Genomic DNA, 17,450 nt, shown 5'->3' on the forward strand with positions numbered 1-17,450 from the left:
ATGATAAATTGAATGTCATCAAAATTAAGAACTTCTGGCCTTCAAAAGATACTGTTCAGACAATATAAAGACAAGCCACAGCCTGGAAGAAAATATTTGCAAATCGTATATCTGATAAAAAAGACTTGCATCTAGAGTATGTTAAAAACTCTTAAACTGAATGATAAAAAGACAAATGAGCCAACAAAAAATGGGCAAGAGATTTCAGTAGACAGTTCACCAAAGAAGATGTCATCATGGTAACGTGGCCTTCAAAGGATGCTCGGCATCGTTAGTCACTAGGGAGATGCAGATAAAAACCACAGCAAGATACCACTGCACCCACCAGCATGGCCACAATGATAATAATAAACATACAACAGACAGTAACAGTGTTGGTGAGGACGTGAAGAAATTAGAACTATCAAAAGCTGATGGTGGAGACGGAAAATGGGGCAGCCACTTGCGAAACACCTCAGCAATTTCTCTAACACGTTGAATAGAACTTATCACATGGCCCAGCAATTACAAAGGCTCCCTAGGTGTGGAGCTCAGACAGACCAAGAGGAATGAAGACACATGTCCATACAGTGACGTATGCTTAATGTTCACAGCAGCCCAAATTGCAAAGCACCCAAATGTCCATCAACAGATAACTGGATAAACAAATGGAGGTATATCTGTACAGTAGAATCCTACTCAGGAATGAAAAGGAAAATACTAATGATACTCGCAACAACATGGATACATCTCCAAATAGTTCTACTGAGTGAAAGAAATACGACAAGATAGAGTATACCCTGTGTGATTCTGTTTACAGAACATTCTAGAGAAAGCAAACTAGTCAGTAGTGAGAAAAAGCAGACCAGAGTGCACCTGGGATGGGGGAGCAGGGTGGGGCAGGGTTGGAGGGACAGGTTACAAAGGGCAAGAGCCATGGAGAGTGGCAGATGTGTTTGTTATCTTGATTGCAATGGTGGTTTTACAACTGTATACATATATAAAAACTATCAAATCATTTGCTTTATATATGTAAGGGTTACTGTATAGCAAATACACCTCAATAAAGCTGTTCAAAAAATGAGAAATATATATATGAAGTAGCAATCTTTTGTTCTATGGATGCTAGGTTTTATGATTTTTTCCTCACTCCAATTATGAAAAAAATTCTACCCTTTTTTCTTCTAGTGTTTTCTGTAAGGCTAGGCAAAGATTTCTTAGGTATGACATCTAAGATTATTTCATTGTTCACATGTATAATTGTTTCCTCTAAAATTTGTTTGGGTATACAGTGTAAACTAGAAATCCAGCTCATTTTCTTCCAGTTGGGCTGACATCACTGCTTAAAAACATTGATCTTTTCTTCACTTATTTAAAATGTCATCTTTATCAGATAGTAAATTCTTTGTGTATTTGCTGCTGTTTCTTGACTTTTTTTATACTTTTGTCTATTTTTCTTCCAATACCACATTGCTTTAATTATTGTAGCTTTTAAAATATGCTCTGGCCGGGCGCAGTGGTTTGTCCCTGTAATCCCAGCACTTTGGGAGGCCGAGGAGGGTGGATCACCTGAGGTCAGGAGTTCGAGACCAGCCTGGCCAACATGGTGAAACCCCATCTCTACTAAAAGTACAATAATTAGCCAGCCCTGGTGGGGGGCGCCTGTAATCCCAGCTACTCGGGAGGCTGAGACAGGAGAATCGCTTGAACCCGGAAGGTGGAGTTTGCAGTGAGCTGAGATTGCGCCACTGCACTCCAGCCTGGGCAATAGAGTGAGATTCTGTCTCAAAAAATAAAAAATAAATAAAAATAGAAATTATATATATATATATGCGCTCCAATGTTTAATATGCCAAGGGAAAATCATTTTTACTAATTTTAATTTTCAGAATCTCTATTTTTGCTGACTTACTGTTCTATGTGAAATTCAGAAGCAACATATTTTAGTCAGAAGCTCCTCACTGGCTTTCTTGAAAGGTCATATTGCATTGAGTGCATTAAATGGCATAGATGATCTCACAGAAAATGGACAGCTTCGTAATCTTGTTTGTGGTGAGAAGATTCAAAGTCCTCTCTTCTGGCTGCTTTGAAGTGTGCGGTGCGTCATTGTTAAGCGTCACCCTAACATCCCACAGATCCTCAGGACTCACCGCCCCCACACAACTGCGACTTCGTCCCCATCCAGCAGCCTCTGTCACACCTTCCTCCACCTCTCCGCTCTGTGTCGCCTGGAACCTCAGATCCCAAGGGCAGCTCTTGCTTTCCAGGGGCCTCGTGGTGTGAGGAGCGGTAGAAAGTGGCTGTAGAGGAGGCCCTGGATGCTCAGAATGTTGGAGCTGGAAGAGACCTGCGTCTTCCAGAATCGAAAAGAAGGAGAACCAGGGGAAAAGAGATCCTGACCTCAAGTGGTTCCATCCAAGACAGGGCTGGGCGGAGGGCCTGGGCTGTAGGGGACAGTGGTGGGCGGGCATCCGTCGACCCCTCCAGTGTCTGGGCTCTGGAGGAGCTTCAAAGCAAACTGGCCTCATCCTCGGCCGAGTCATCCCCCGCTTCCTCCACCACGGTTCCCTCCCTCCACCACGCCCCCCCTCCCTCCACGACACCCCCTCCCTCCACCATTTGTGTGTTGTTTTTCTGTTGTTGACTCCCTGGGGCACTGTCCACACCCACTGATGGAAAGCCTCACAGTAAGGGCAGTTGGAGGTGACTTCCACTGGGCCAGAAAGACAAATCCCAGGGCCTTCTTCTGTGCTTACAATAACAGCCAGCATTTACCCACACCTGACTATATGTGAGTCATTCTGTTTAGCTCATTCGGTATCTTGGCAAGTTTGTGAGGCGGGCACTACCGCTGTCCTCATTTTACAGATGAGGAAACTGAGACGCAGAGAGGTGAAGTGGCCAGTAGTTAACTTGGATTTGAACTCAAGGATTTTAGCCCCAGGATCCACTCATCAGAAAGCTTTTTGATCCATTATCACCATTTAAAGTAACAGAAGGAAAGGTTCTGAGGCTGACCAGGAGCAGATGAGCATGGCGGCGAATGTGCTTGGTGCTTTGAGTCTTGGAGGCGGCCTTTCTGGGGGAGGTGGGGGAAGCAGCAGCGGGTGGCCTGCCCCTCACAACTAGAGTGGTCCAGTGCTATGGCTCTGCAAGGCTCATGGCAGCCTCTGTGTCCCTGTATCCTTCTTCCATTTATGGATTTATTTTTCCAATGCTCCAGAAATTGACCTGGGAGTGGATCTGGTCAGCAAAGTAATGACCAACGAAAAGAGCCAGCTATTTGCTGCAAATGGGGATTCTATGGGGTAGAGGGAAAGGGTGCAGAAGCCAGACAGGAGTGGATGGGGACCAGCTTGATTTCTCTGCGTGCTGTACCATGTGGACCCAGCCTGGGATGGGCGAGCAGGATGGGGTGGGGAGACTATAGCCAGGGAGACAAAGAGGCCCCATTCACCTTTGCCAGGGCTTTGCCTATTCTAAGAAGTGGTCTTCCTGAATACAAAAGCTAGAAAGAAAGAAAGGAAAAGAAAAGAATTGGACCAGAGCAAAACCAGACCCTTCTAATTCTCAGAATTGCTGAAACGTCTCAGAAGGTCTCACCAGGCACAGTTCTAATTAATAAGGCATTACACATCATTTCTAGTAGCACTAATCTTGCCCCACGCTATGAAAACCTTGGTTATATGAAGCTCTCAGAGTAAGAAGAGGAGGAGAGGTGAAAAGCTCCATTTTCGTACCCTGGCCTCATCACCCATAGAACGCAGATGCTCCCCGCAGCCGCACTCGGCATCACGGAGGCACGGCATGGCTTCTCCAGGGGCTGGCGCCCTCCTGCCTTGCTCTGGGAATGTTTGCTTTGAAAGCTGCAGAATCTGATGAAGTGGGGCTTTCTAGATGGTCCAGCCTCCTTCCCTCTGTCCCCGACACTCTCTGAAGCACACGCACTCCATCATGTCTCCATCCCTTACCCGGAGGAATGAAGGGAGGGAATTAAGTGGATGCAGTGTCTGTCTTTTGTGAGCTACCAAGTCGTGGATCCCAGGTTCTCCTCCATGGGTGAGAACCACAGGAAGATAGAGGTTGGAGGCTCACAGAGACCTTGGGAAGTCCTTAGGCGCCGCCTCTTGTTGCCTGGAGCAGAGGGAACCCACAGAACCTCCAGGCTGTGCTGCACCGGGCACTGTCCACGCCTCCCACCAGCTCCTGGGCGCTGTTGCTATTCCTTCCAGCCCATCAAGTCTTGTTCATCGAGAGTGCTCCACAAAGACATCACTGGCTGGGAGGACAAAGGCCTTGGCCATGACCGCTGCCTGTGTGGCTTCACTTCTTTAAGCTGATCCTTCTGTGGAAAGGCTTCATCCCATCCACCCTGCTTTTCTCTGCAAATCAAGGGAGCTTCCACCAGGCTGGGGTGGGCGAAAACACTCCATAAACCAGAAGGTTCCAAATGAGGCCAAGGCAAGCCAGAGGCATGTACTGAAGTTTCCTGGGAGAGCTCCTGCGTCTCACCAGATCTCACAAGAATTCACTCACGATTTCATGGACAGAACCAGGGGGATGGCACTAAACCATTCATGAGAAATCCAGCCCATAATCCAATCACCTCCTGCCAGGCCACGCCTCCAACACTGGGGATTATATTTCAACCCAGGCTTTAGAGGGGACAACATCCAAGCTATATCATCAGTGGCCCTGGTGGCTTTCGTGGGTGAAATGTCAGCGTGGAAGCGTCTGTGATCACACGTCTGCTCCGGCGACCCCTCCTCAGTCAGCTCCCCCAACCCCCACGACCAGTGTGTCCTTGCCCCTCTCTGCTTTCCTTCCCCGTGGAGTACCCATCCCCACAGGCGAACATGCCTGTGACTTCTCTACAGGGAAGGATGCATTTCCTGGGCAGAACATAAGCTCCAAGAGGGCAGGGAGTTCTGCTGGTGTCCCTGGAAGTGACAGGACCACTGGTATCTGCAGGTGCCTGATAAAGATTGTTAAAGAAAAAGATGGAGGCAGGAATGAGAGGCAGAAGAGAGAAGGAAGAAGAGGAGGGAGGGAGGAAGGAGGGAGGAAGGAGGGAGGGACAAAGAGGCGGGAGGAGAGGAGGGAGAAGAGAAGAGAGGAGGGAGGAAGGAGGGGAGGAGGGCAGAGCAGAGGGAAGAGGAGAAAAGGGAGGGAGGAAGAAAGGAGGGAAGGAAGAGGGAGGGATGGAGGAGAGGGGGGAAGGAGGAAGAATAGAAGAGAGGGAGGGAGGAGAGGAGAGAGGAGGGAGGAGGGAGTGAGGAGGGAGGGAGCAGAGGCCAGCATCTCAGGGGCCAGGCCGGTGGCACCACACACAGGGGGCTCGTGGGAGCAGCTACGCATCAGCGCCCTGCGTGTCAGCCCATTTCAGGGTTCAAGTTCATCGACTCCATCAGGGGACTCCAGTGTGCAATTACAGTCAGAAGTGCTTTTCACTAAGGTACATAATGATTCATGCTGAGAATGTAATTAAAATGTTGTGGTAGTTTAAAAATAATACTCTATTAGGATAATACACCAAAATGGCTAATTCAGAACGAGTGCTTCCCGCTTTGATTGCACTACGGTGAGTTGTGTGCGTCAAATACTTTCATCTAGAACATGATGTATATAAATACATCACTCGGCTATGCACTGGACTCTGGGCGGGTGACATTTGAGAATTTCTTTGCGCCGCAGAAGTGTCTGAGAGCAGTATCTCGTGCTGACTCTGGTTTTTGAAGTTCCGGCCTTGGATGCTGCAAAGATCCTCTAAATATCATCTCTGGATGGTCCCTGCAAAGATCGGGGCTGGACACCTGCCTGGCAACCTTTGCCTCTGTCCTTCTGCAAATTGCATGGGTCAGAATTCTGAGTTCTGAAAGTGCACAGAGCCCGCCTGCGCGGGTGAGGAGGGGTCTCCAAGCCCCTCTGGAGCAGCCCCAGAAAGCAGAAGGGGAGTTAGTGCCCAGACCCCTGCCGCCCTCCGGCCCAAGCAGGACAGGTGGGATCTGTCCGAGGACAAAAAGACCTGACATTTGCTTCTCTTACTCCCTGGGAGGTCTTGAAACAATGATTCTCTGACTAGCACTGGCTGCAGTGACCAACACACACTGAGACCTTACTCCAATCCAGGCTGTGAACTGGCTGTGTGCGCACTGTCCTGTGGCCGGGTTCAGACACAATTACTGTGCCCTCCTGGGAGTTTCTGACTGGGGAGGTCTGGAGAGGCCAGGGGTAGGGTCTACAGCTCCAGTGACCGCCCGACAGAGGCCCAGGCTGCTGTTCGGGAGCCCCCGGAGAACCTGCTGCCCACACAGCACCTGTGAGACTCCCTCTAAACTGAGGAAGCGCCCAGGCCTTGTAGGGCCCTGTGGAAGTTAGTATTGGTGTTCCTTTGTGCCAATAAAAAAAAAAAGGACAAAGAGTAGGTTGGGAACGTGCTCAGGATCCCACACTGCACGTGACTCCCGGGCCCGAGCCCTCACCTGGCACCCTGCACATGGGCCGAGCATTTCACGTGAGCCGAGGCTGCGTCCTGGGCCAGAGCTGCACGGCTGCCGCAGGGGCTTCCTAGGGTGGCCGCCCCAAGGCTCCACAGGCCAGGAGGCCGAGGCAGCAGACACGGACTCCCTGCAGTTCTAGAGGCCAGAAGTCCAAACTCCAGGGGTAGACAGGCCTGGTTCCTTCTGAGGTCCTGCCAGGAACCTGCTCCAGCCTCTGGAGGTGCTGACTTTCTCAGTGGTCCTCGGCTTGTAGAAGGGTCACCCCCTCTCCGCCTCTGTCATCCCGTGAGTGGCCTGTCCCTGGGTGCCCATCTCTGTGTCTCCACCTCCTCCTCCCATGACACCAGTCCTGTGGGGCTGGGGCTCTCCTACTGCAGGATGACCTCGTCTTCACTTCACTGATGATATCGGCAGCCACCACATCAGCAAATATGGGCGCAGTTTCAGGTGGCGGAGATTACAGTTCACCCCAACACACCACTGGCCCCTAATCCCTCCTTGCCTCCCCCATCTGCACCCCCATTGGCCGCCTAAGCCTTCCTCTCCTCCCCCACCTGCACCCCCACTGGCCCCCTGAGCCTTCCTCTCCTCCCCGACCTGCACCCCCACTGGCCCCCTGAGCCTTCCTCTCCTCCCCCACCCGCACCTCCACTGGCCCCCTGAGCCTTCCTCTCCTCCCCGACCTGCACCCCCACTGGCCCCCTGAGCCTTCCTCTCCTCCCCGACCTGCACCTCCACAGGCCCCTAAACCTTCCTCTCCTCCCCCACCCGCACCTCCACTGGCCCCTAAGCCTTCCTCGCCTTTCCTGCCCATGCCCCACCCACAGCATTGCACAGAGAGGAGGGGTTGCTTCAAGGTCCACACCAGCTGGTCTGGGCCTGCCCTTCCTCCCTGCCCTCCCTTCCCCGCCATGAGATTTGGAGCCTGGGCTCCAGGAAGGGGGCTTGGTGGCCATGCCCTGGCCTTCCCGTGTTTAAGCCCCTGCTGAACTATCTCCTGGGATCCAGGAGGAAGTCAAGGATAAATCCATGACCTTGAAAATCCTCCTGGCACCCGTCCTTTCCTTGGTCAGGGCGAGTGGGCAGCCCAGGATGAGGCCCGGAATCAGCCGAGGGTGGCAGCCGGCTGCGGTCTGGTGTGAGTCCTGGTCTTGTCCGGGCTCCGGGGTATTCATCGTCCTCAGAAGCCAGCTCCCTGGGGTTGCAGGACTGAGGTTGCCGCTTCTCCTCACTGACTGCCAGCCAGGGTTGCCCTCAGCAGCTGGAGGCCGGGCACGTGGCTGCCACAGCCGGGCAGCCTCCCCACCACCCAGGAGTCTCTCCTCATGTTACACGGTGGCCGCCCAGCTCGGTGCACACTCAGACCTGATCTCGGGAGTCACATCTTCCTGCAGTTCTCACAGTTCTGCACAGTGGGGGGCTCCTCGTGGGCCCCCTGGAGTCCTGCCTCCTGGGGCTTGAGCTGTGCTGGGAAGGAAGGCATGAGAGTGTCCTGGGAGGGGCTGGGGGAGGGGCCAGGAAAGCAGAGGAAGGATGGTGCCTCTTCTGTTTCTTCGTGTAGTAAGAAGCCTCCAGCCGCACTCTAAGCAAGCTGCTTTCCTCTTAAACCTCGGTCTCCTTGTCTGTGAAACAGGGCCTGACTCCCTCGGGGTTGCTGGGAGCATGAGATCAAGTCCCATGAATCACGGGGCTCGCAGTGGGACTCACTGAACACTCACGGCTGTTGTTTCCATGAACACCACTTGGTGCTGCCCTGGACCTCAGCATGAACGAGGGAGCAGAGGCCCCCATGTGAGCGTGAACGTGGTGCCCAGTGTGGCCCACGTGTGGCCAAGGCCACAGGGAGCACAGGAGCTGGAGGTCACCTTCCCGATTTCCCTCTGGAAGTCCTGACTGGATACCAGCGTTGCTGACCTCTTGGCTGTGTGTTGACTGCATTACTGCGGGTGTCTTGAGCAGGCGCCTTCCTTGTGCCTGGGGCTCTGCACACCAGGTGGCCCCTCGGCACCTGCTCTCAGACTGAGCTCCCCGCATAAGCTCTCCAGCCCCACTGGTCACCTGCTCCCATGCAGCCCTTCACAGCAGAGATGTGGCTGGTGTCCAACCTCAGTCTCTGATGACCACGTCACCACCAGCATTTTCCATCACCCCGGGGCACTACGCTTCACCGTGCCCATTGGTGACTGGCGGGTCCATGTCCACAGCCCCCTTTCTTCTCCCCCCACCCTTTTAATTTAGATTTAATTTCCACGCCTCCCCACCCGCCACCTCCACCACACGCCCGTGTGTGATTGGATCATGGGCCCGTTCCACTGAGGTTTCTGTTTTCCTTGATAGGCGCCCAAAACACTATCTTCTTTCTTGTTCTTTCTTTTTCTCTTCAAGTTAAAATGTACACATATTGAAATAAATCTTAGCTTTAAAGGTTTTACAGAGACACTCCTGCAATTTGCGTCCCATTGTGACACAGAACAGTTCCATTGCCCAGGAAACGCTTTTTATTTCCACCCACGGGTCCCGGCCGCCCCCAGGAAGGCTCTGTTGTGATTTTGTTCCCTCAGAAGAGTTCGGCCCCCCTAGACTGTCATGGGAATGGGACCTGCCCTGCGTGCGCCCGCGGCTGGGTCCTGACGCTCCGTGTGCCGCTCTGAGTGTGAATTCACTCCGGTGGTTAGCGGAGCAGTGGCTTGAGCTGTTTTACTGCTGAGTGCCGTCCTGTTGCTCCCACACACCACCTTCTGTTTGCCATCCTCCTGTTTTGTTTTGTTTTGCTTTGTTTTGTTTTTTTGAGACAGAGTCTCGCTCTGTCGCCCAGGTTGGAGTGCAGTGGCACGATCTCAGCTCACTGTAACCTCCGCCTCCCAGGTTCAAGCGATTCTCCTGCCTCAGCCTCCCGTTAATGGACAATTTGGTTGTTTGGGGACTAGAGTTATTGTTCAGAAAGCAGCTATGCCTCTTCGTGCACAAGCATTTTATAGACCTACATATAGACCAGTATTTTCCTTCCCTCAGATGACACCCAAGAACAGAATTGTTGTCCAAGGCCAGGCGCGTGCTGACTTTGTGCAAAACCACCCAAGGGGTTGCCCACTGGTGCTCCAACTGGAGGGTTTTGGCCCCTCCACATCTCTGCGGATACTTGGTGCTTTCGGTCTTTTTAATTTTAGACATTCTAGAGGGTGTGTGGCAATATCTCGTTCTGGCTTTACTTTTCATTTTCTTGATGACATATGATAACAGCAGTTTCTGAAGACCTTCAAAATCATCTGACAAAAGCTACGACTTAAAATCTCCAAGAGGTTTGGAGCGTGTGTGGGTGAAGAATCGAGCCCCTGGGCTGCACCCCCTCTCAGTGCCCACTCTGGGCGCCCAGGTGTGGACAGGATTCTCCCCTGCTGCGGGCACTGACAGCTCAGCCAGCTCCCCTGTGCCAATATTGACCAGAGAACTCCGTGTGGTGGGCGCTGGGTCAGCCCCACACTCCCGACCCACCAACATTGGGCCCATAATCCAATGCTGGTGGGTCAGCACCATTATCTTAGCCTCTTTATTTCAGTGCTTCTCGTTCTCATACTGCTGAATTCTCTCAGAGAAAAGAAAGAAAAAGTCCTTGCCAGGTGGATGGAGCCTCCCCGGAACGAGCACTCTCACCGGCACCCTCGTTGGCAGGCACTAATGAGCTCCCCGGGTTTCAGGCTCAGCAGAGCAGAGGCAACTAAAGAATGGGTCCCACTGGGTCACGGCTACCCTTCTGCCAGCAAGCACACCAGAAGAAGAAACCATGAGGCCGGCGCCAGGGCCAAGCCCACCTTGTGGTTCCCCGGCACCCTCTTCCGCAACCCCTGGCACCCAGCCAGCCTGGTTACGGGGTGGGGTGAGCTGGGCCTAGCCTTGGGCATCCACCGTGGCCTCCTCTCCAGCAGTGGCTGGAACCTCTGGAAGAGAGGGGAAGGGCTGTGTTGCCCAGTCTCTGCACTCATGGGGGGTATTTTCATGAAGCTGTATTCAGAGACAAGAAGGGCAGAAGTGAGACTGGTTTCTTTGTTGTTGTTGTTGTTTTGCTTTTTGTTTTTTGTTTTTTTTGTTTTTTTTTTTCTTTGAGAAGGAGTCTTGTTCTGTCACACAGGCTGGAGTGCAGTGGCATGATCTCGGCTCACTGCAACCTCTGCCTCCCAGGTTCAAGCCATTCTCCTGCCTCAGCCTCCCAAGTAGCTGTGATTACAGGCATGTGCCAGCAGGCCCAGCTAATTTTTGCATTTTTAGTAGAGACGGGTTTCACCGTGTTGGCCAGGCTGGTCTCAAAATCCTGACCTCAGGTGATCCACCCGCGTCGGCCTCCCAAAGTGCTGGGATTACAGGTGTGAGCCACCTTGCCGGGCCGACTGGTTTCTTAGAAATCATTCATTCACACACCTGAGGTAGGTTGAGAAGACTGATGTTCTAGGAGGCATGAGTAGAAATCACGGGGTCTATGGGCTGTGACCTCTGATCATCTGCCTTGCTGCAGGCCTGTCATGGTGGTGGCGCTGACTGTGTGTGAGAGAATATGCTCAGGATGCTTCCATCCCAGACACAGAGAAACAGAACCAGGAGAATGTCCAAGCTGGGGCCACAGCAGTCAGTGCACACACCCTGGGGGCTGAAGGGCAGGACATGTGGGGTGGGTCCAGGGAGGGTATGGTGCACGGGCTCGGAATTACAGAGGGGCTGCCCTGCTCTGCCAGATAGCTGGGGGAAGGGAGGCAGATTCTTGGTAAAAAGTGATGTTTATAATAGCTTCACAGCCCAGGCACTTCTATCCAAAGGATGGAAAACAGTTTGCAAAAAATAGCCTTCAGGCCAGCGGTCACCTCTGAGCTGTCAGCAAGATTCAGTTCCCCACTGTCCCCCGCCCCCACCCTGCCCACACCTGCTGTGCTTTCTCCAGACTGGCCCAGCAGGCTCCGTTCCTCTGTGTTTCTTCTCCATGTGTGTCTGGTCTTATCCCCTTGGCCTCTCTGGAAAATGCCACCAGCCCAGCCTAACACTCAGATGTCTCTAGGCGCATGGTGGAGGGACTGGGGAATCGTTGCCAGGCTCGTTATTTCTGAAAAGAGCTTTCACTCCTGGGGCGGCCGGGCTGACCACAGAAGCCTGCGCGTGGCATGGCGGAGCAGACCAAGACAGAGGACCGTGGCCACTCCGCTGTCCCGGCCAGTGCTCTGCGGATACAGGGGGCATTCGTGTGTTTTATTTCTATCTGCTTTGTCTTGGATGGAGAATTTCTGGGTTCAGTTTTGGTTTGTTTTGAAGATGAATGTAGAAAGGAGGAAAAATCAGAGGTCAGAAAAGATGGAGGCAACTCCGCCTGCCCACCAGGCAAACTGCTGTGAAACTTATAAATATTGCACCTCGTTCTCTGTGAAGCGCGCTCTTCTGGGAGGGGCCGTGAGTTCACGGGCACTTTCTGTGCAGTAGGGGACCGGCTGGTGCCTTTGGAGAAATCTGTTGTTAAAAGGGAGCTCTCAGGAACTGTGCAGAAATGGGCTTTTTCTACCCCTTCGAGCCGATGTAACACTAAAGAGAGTGAGGGATAATGGAAGAGGCTTGATCTCTCATCATTTACCTTGAAGGAAATAGAGATTTCTGTGCAGGAGCCAAATTTTTTCAACGAGCAAGTTGACCTCTTTCCTCCATGGAAGGGAAAGACCATTTGACGCCAGGACACAGCCTGGAGCAGCTGTGCTGTTTCATGGGTAGAGGGGGTGGCAGGGGTCCTGGGGGCACCTGCAGGGTCAGGGTGGTGTTCAGAAATGCCATGATGCACCCACTGCTGAGGGCAGGTGGAACCAGAGACACACACCAGGTTGCCTCACCTCTGAGCCTGCCCTGACCACCCGCGCCCCCCAGCCCGTCTGTCCTGTTCTCTCACACAAGAAAAGACTTTGCCCAGTGCAAAGGGTGGGAGCCCAGCCACCTGTTCTTCATTAAGACTAGTAATGACCATCGCCATTGTCCTCACCATCATCATCATCTGCCGAGCGATACCTGGGCTAAGCACAGCTGATCCTCACCCCAGCCAGGAAGCAGGTAGTGTCAGCCTTATTTTACTACAGAGAATTGAAACTCAGAACCTTGAAGTAACTCTCCTGGGACCACACAGATTTCTAGAGCCAACTGCAGACTCGGGTCAGCCTGCATCAGGAAATGTTGCGTGCAGTCTTCCTCCAGGGAAGCCCACCTGCCCCCCATACCCCTCCGTCTCTCACCTCTCCGTCCCTCCTACCCCCAATTCTCCACTTTTTGTGGGTCTTCCTAGGCTCTTTGTTGATGACAACCCCACGGAAAAGCATCCTTTAATATTTATTAATTGATGCAACCCTTAATTCAAAAAGCAGGTGAATCAGAAGGCTCGCGTTTCTCTTAGAAAAACTCATGTTTGGAATAGAATTCTTTGTTCTTTCCCTGTGGACCATGGAGCCCAGCTAGGATGCAGGTTGGCTGAGCTTCTGCAAACACACAGGGCCTTCTGATCTGAGGGTGTGAGTCAACGAGATAATTCCACCCACTAATTGTTCATCTTTAAAGGCTGGCCTACAGCTGGGAAAACATTGGCACACACAGGCCCATGGCCACAAGGCGGCTGCAGCCTTTATTCCAGCTCACCTGCTGGGGTGCCGCTGAGAGCCACACTCACTGTCACCTGCCACATGCTAGCTTTCCCAGTCATTCACTCAGAAATTCTTCCACCTGCCTGAGGAGGGGGTACTATTACGCTTCCCATTTTATAGATTAAGAAGTGCAGTAACCTGCCTGGGTTCCCACTGCTGGTGAGCATGTGCTCCCAGGCACCCAGCTGCAAGGCCTGGTGCTGCCGAAGGGGAGCGTGGCAGGAAATGAGACATATCTTATCCCAGAAATACTGGTGAAAAGGTGAAAACTGAATCAACCAACCAATCGGCAACTGTGCCACATACACAGAGAAGCCCCTGGTATGGGGAACTTTTTCCACTGGCTTACATGAGATGGCTGCTGGTTTGGTGCCTGCACACACAAGCAAGGTCATTACTGACTCCTCAGGAAATTCCCTACACATGAGCCAAGGTCCCCGTTTCCCTCCCGTGGAAGATCAATGGCACCCTTCAATCTGCTTGAATCTTGGTAGAAAAGTACCAGAAGCATTAATCATCTTTGTCTACAATAATTTACTTATTCATACTGGTCAGAAAATCCTCCTGCCACCTCATCTCCTCCTGCTGTGAGATCAGAGAGCAGCTGAGGTCCTGGCTGCCCACCTGCCCTTTCCTCCAGGCTGCACCCTTGGGCATGAGCAGAGGTGCCAGGCTTTAATTTTGATGCCGTCTTTGTAAACAGTGCCTTTTAGGGTATATTTTTCAGCCTGTCTTACTTAGCGCTCACCACCTTGACTCCCGAGTAGCTGAGAACATAGGTGTGTGCCACCACGCCTGCCGAAATTTTTAATTTTTTTGTAGAGATGGGGGTCTTGCTACATTGCCCAGGCTGGTTACAAACTCCTGGCTTCAACCACGCCTCCCGCCTCTGCCTCCCAAAGTGCTGGGATTACAGGTGTGAGCTACCGTGCCCGGCCTCTTTCTGTTCTTTTTGCCTTTTGGGCTTTCATTTACCCAGTATCACCTTACTCTTTCCTTTATTTTCAGGCTTTTTATTCTATTATTTTAAGTATGTTTCTTGTCCACAGAACAGAGCCTAGGGATTGCCTGTCCATCTAGACAGTTTCTTCTTTGAACAAAACAAGTCGGCCTGCTGGATTTCGTGACATGGCTAATGACTTTATTGCTGTCATTTTCAAGTTGATTACTGAGTTTTCTTTTCTCTCTATTTTCTGGATTGTCTAGGCACTGCTGTTTCCTTCTGCTGTTCCTGCTGGATTTCAGTTTCTTTGCAGGGTTGGTAATGGTGCCTGCCCTTCGCAATCGTCAGTGTCCATCGTAAGGTTCTGTACCGTTTTATGGAAACTTCGGACCGGGGACTTCCCCAACCCTGGCCAGCCTCAGTCCCATGAGAAGTGGGCTTTACATCACACCTGTTCTCTCCTTCCCATCCATTCCCAGCCTCTTCCAGTGACTTGTGTGACTTTGACTCACCCCTGCCCCAGCCCTGTCATGCTAACTCTTAGATTTTGCAGAATAAATACTTTCATTTCGGGGCCATTATTTTAGACTTTGCTTGCGATTCAATTCAGAAATATTTCCATTTCTGGATTATTTATGTCGCACCTGTATTCTCCCTCCCAGATAAGCCATCACTGCCGCGTGTGCTCACCTGGGCGTGCAGGGTTTGCGGATTTCATGGCTCGCCGCTGCCTCCTCAAACGCTTCCCCAAGAAAGTGTCCCACAATGCTCTCCCCCCCGCTTCCACCACTGTGGCACCCCGAGGGTGGGGCTCATGGGCTGTGCGCGTCCTTGCCCAGTCCCCAGGTGCCATGTTGCTGGCTCTCTGTGCCACAGAGACAAGTCAGCCTGCTGGATTTCATGACATGGCTAATGACTTTCTTGCTGTCATTTTCAAGTTGATTATTGAGTTTTCTTTTCTCTGTATGTTTTGGGTTGTCTAGGCACTGCTGTTTCCATCTGCTCTTTTTTTTTTTTTTTTTTTTTGCCGTTTATTTGTTCTTTACTGCTGCAGCTTTTAGAATTGTTCTCTTCTGGCTAACATGGTAAAACCCCGTCTCTACTAAAAATACAAAAATAAATTAGCCGGGTGTGGTGTCGCGCGCCTGTAGTCCGAGCTACTCAGGAGGCTGAGGCAGGAGAATGGTGTAAATCCACAAGGCGGGGCTTGCAGTGAGCCAAGATCACGCCACTGCACTCCAACCTGGGCGACACAGCGAGACTCCATCTCAAAAAGAAATAAAAATAAAAATAAAAAATAAAAAAATAGAATTGTTATCTTCCTCTTCCACCTGGGAGATTTCCCTGAACACCCTGCTAGGAGGCTTTTCTCCTCAGTTCCTCCAGATCTGCTCGCTCCGTCCGGCCTCAGCCTTGGGCTCTCCTGAGAGGTGCTCATAGGCAGCCCCTCCCTCTAGAGCTGCCGTCCTGCAGGGTAGGCCCTGTCCTCTCCTCTCCCACTGCTTCCCATCACGTGCTCTGAGCATCTTTTCTCTCTGATCCACTACAGTGCTCATTTAGGTCTCAACAGAGACCATGCTCTACTTGTGTTTATCTAAGATTTTTTCCAGTAGGAAATCAGGCATTGGCTATAAAGCAAGGCACGTGTGGGACTCAAATCTCTATTCTCCCTGTCCTTGTTCAAGCCACTTGCCCCAGCCTCTGCCTCCAACTGCTGTCTTTGGATGCCCATTCCCGATGCCTGCCTGCTGTGCAGCTGTGGATATGCTGCATGGGCAGCCCTGGTGGGGGGAGTCTGGCCTTGGCAGCCCCTGCCCAGACCCAGTCTGTTCGAGGTCTCCTTGCCCCAAGGCTCAGTAGTAGAGAGCACAGCTACTACCACCTCCCTCATCTCCTGGGCCCAGGAGACCCAGGCCACAGGCACCGTGGCCTCCATCCAGGGGTCTCTGTCCAGATCCTCTAGGCTGCAACTGTTCCAAGAATCCCCCAGTGCCCATCCCAGCCTCCTGTCAGGTCCAGAGTGGGAGGCAAGAAAGTCCTTCGTTCACTTCTAGGACTCCAGCAGAGCTGAAGCCTACCCTCCTCCAGGCCCACCCCACCCTCCAGCCCACTCCCTCCCAGGCCCACCCCACCCTCCAGCCTACTCACTCCTCCAGGCCCACCCCACCCTCCAGCCCACTCCCTCCCAGGCCCACCCCACCCTCCAGCCCACTCCCTCCCAGGCCCACCCACCGTCCCGCCCACAGGAGCTGCTGGGCTCAGAGAAGCGCAGGCTGAAGCTGGAAGGAGAGGAGACATGCCCAGCCCTCCTGGCTTCCAGAAGCCTGTTGCATGGCTCATTCCACAGGCGCCCTGCACCGCTGGTGTTAATAAGGACAATCACATTAAGGGAGTTCCTGCCAAGGCCTTTCGGAAGTAGTCAGTTACAGCTCCGAATGTTCATTTATTTTCATAATCCCTCGTGGAATTAGGATGCACAGAGTGGCAGATACACGCCTGATGAGTAACAATCACTGCTCCTGACGTTGGTACCATTTTCACGCGCTTGCCCTCTCTGGGCTCTGTGCTAAGTAACCCTACGTTTTAACTACATTCTCCCCCTTAATCTTCATAACATCGGTAAATGTGGCATTATTGTTTTTCTTTTTCAGATGGGAAAATAAATGCCTCAAGAAGCTGCACAGATTGCCCCAAGACTCTCAGGAGGTGAGTGGCCATAGTGGCGTGGGAGCCCAGGTCTGGCGGTTCCAAAGCCTGCTGGGTCTTCGTGGCATATACATGCTTTGCAGCTCTCTGCCTGACAGCTGCCTGTCCCCTGGACTGTGAGGCCCAGGAGGACAGACGTCCTGTGTGTTTTCTTCACCACATGGCCCTGACACGGCCGGCCCAGGGCCCTCTGCAAACACTAGTGAATGAGCAAACCAGCCAACCCACAGAAGAGCTTCTCTTCCATCCTGTAACGACCAGGGCGTTCTTCTTCACGATCTCTGGCCACTTGCTGGCTTCGCCCATGAACATGGGATGAGCAGAGGGAGGCGTGGAGACGTGGGGGATTAGCGAGTGCTCTGAGGATGATGCCGGCTTGGGTGTCATGGACCCTGGGTCTCATGGGGCAGAGGAAACAGGGGTGGGCTGAGTTCAGGGCAGGAGCTCGGAGAGCTGGCTCAGCCACCTGGCCGGCCCTCCCGTGAGTGGCTTCAGCAGAAGCCCCAGCTCAGCCCCGGGACACTGAATTGGAATGCAGACACCTCCTGGGGCTTTCGAAGGCGGGATCTGCAGACCCCAGAGGGCAGAAAGGGTTGTCATGCTGACAGAAGCCAGCAGGCGTGATGGCAGGAGGAACATAAGCCAGGGCAGCTGGGCAGAGCAAAGGGGGCC

The 17,450-nt window shown here is 52.5% G+C and overlaps 1 protein-coding gene across 1 annotated transcript in view; it reads left to right on the forward strand.

Moving 5' to 3' along the window:
* LOC107967993 (uncharacterized) overlaps nt 1-17,450 on the forward strand; it is a 394,524-nt gene that overhangs the window by 96,418 nt on the left and 280,656 nt on the right. Inside the window, exon 2 of the mRNA XM_063792355.1 lies at nt 16,724-16,778. The gene's annotated coding sequence lies outside the window, so the exon portion shown is untranslated. The remainder of the gene's footprint in view (nt 1-16,723; nt 16,779-17,450) is intronic.

Source organism: Pan troglodytes, chromosome 14 (assembly GCF_028858775.2).
Source record: "Pan troglodytes isolate AG18354 chromosome 14, NHGRI_mPanTro3-v2.0_pri, whole genome shotgun sequence".
Taxonomy (NCBI): Eukaryota; Metazoa; Chordata; class Mammalia; order Primates; family Hominidae; genus Pan; species Pan troglodytes.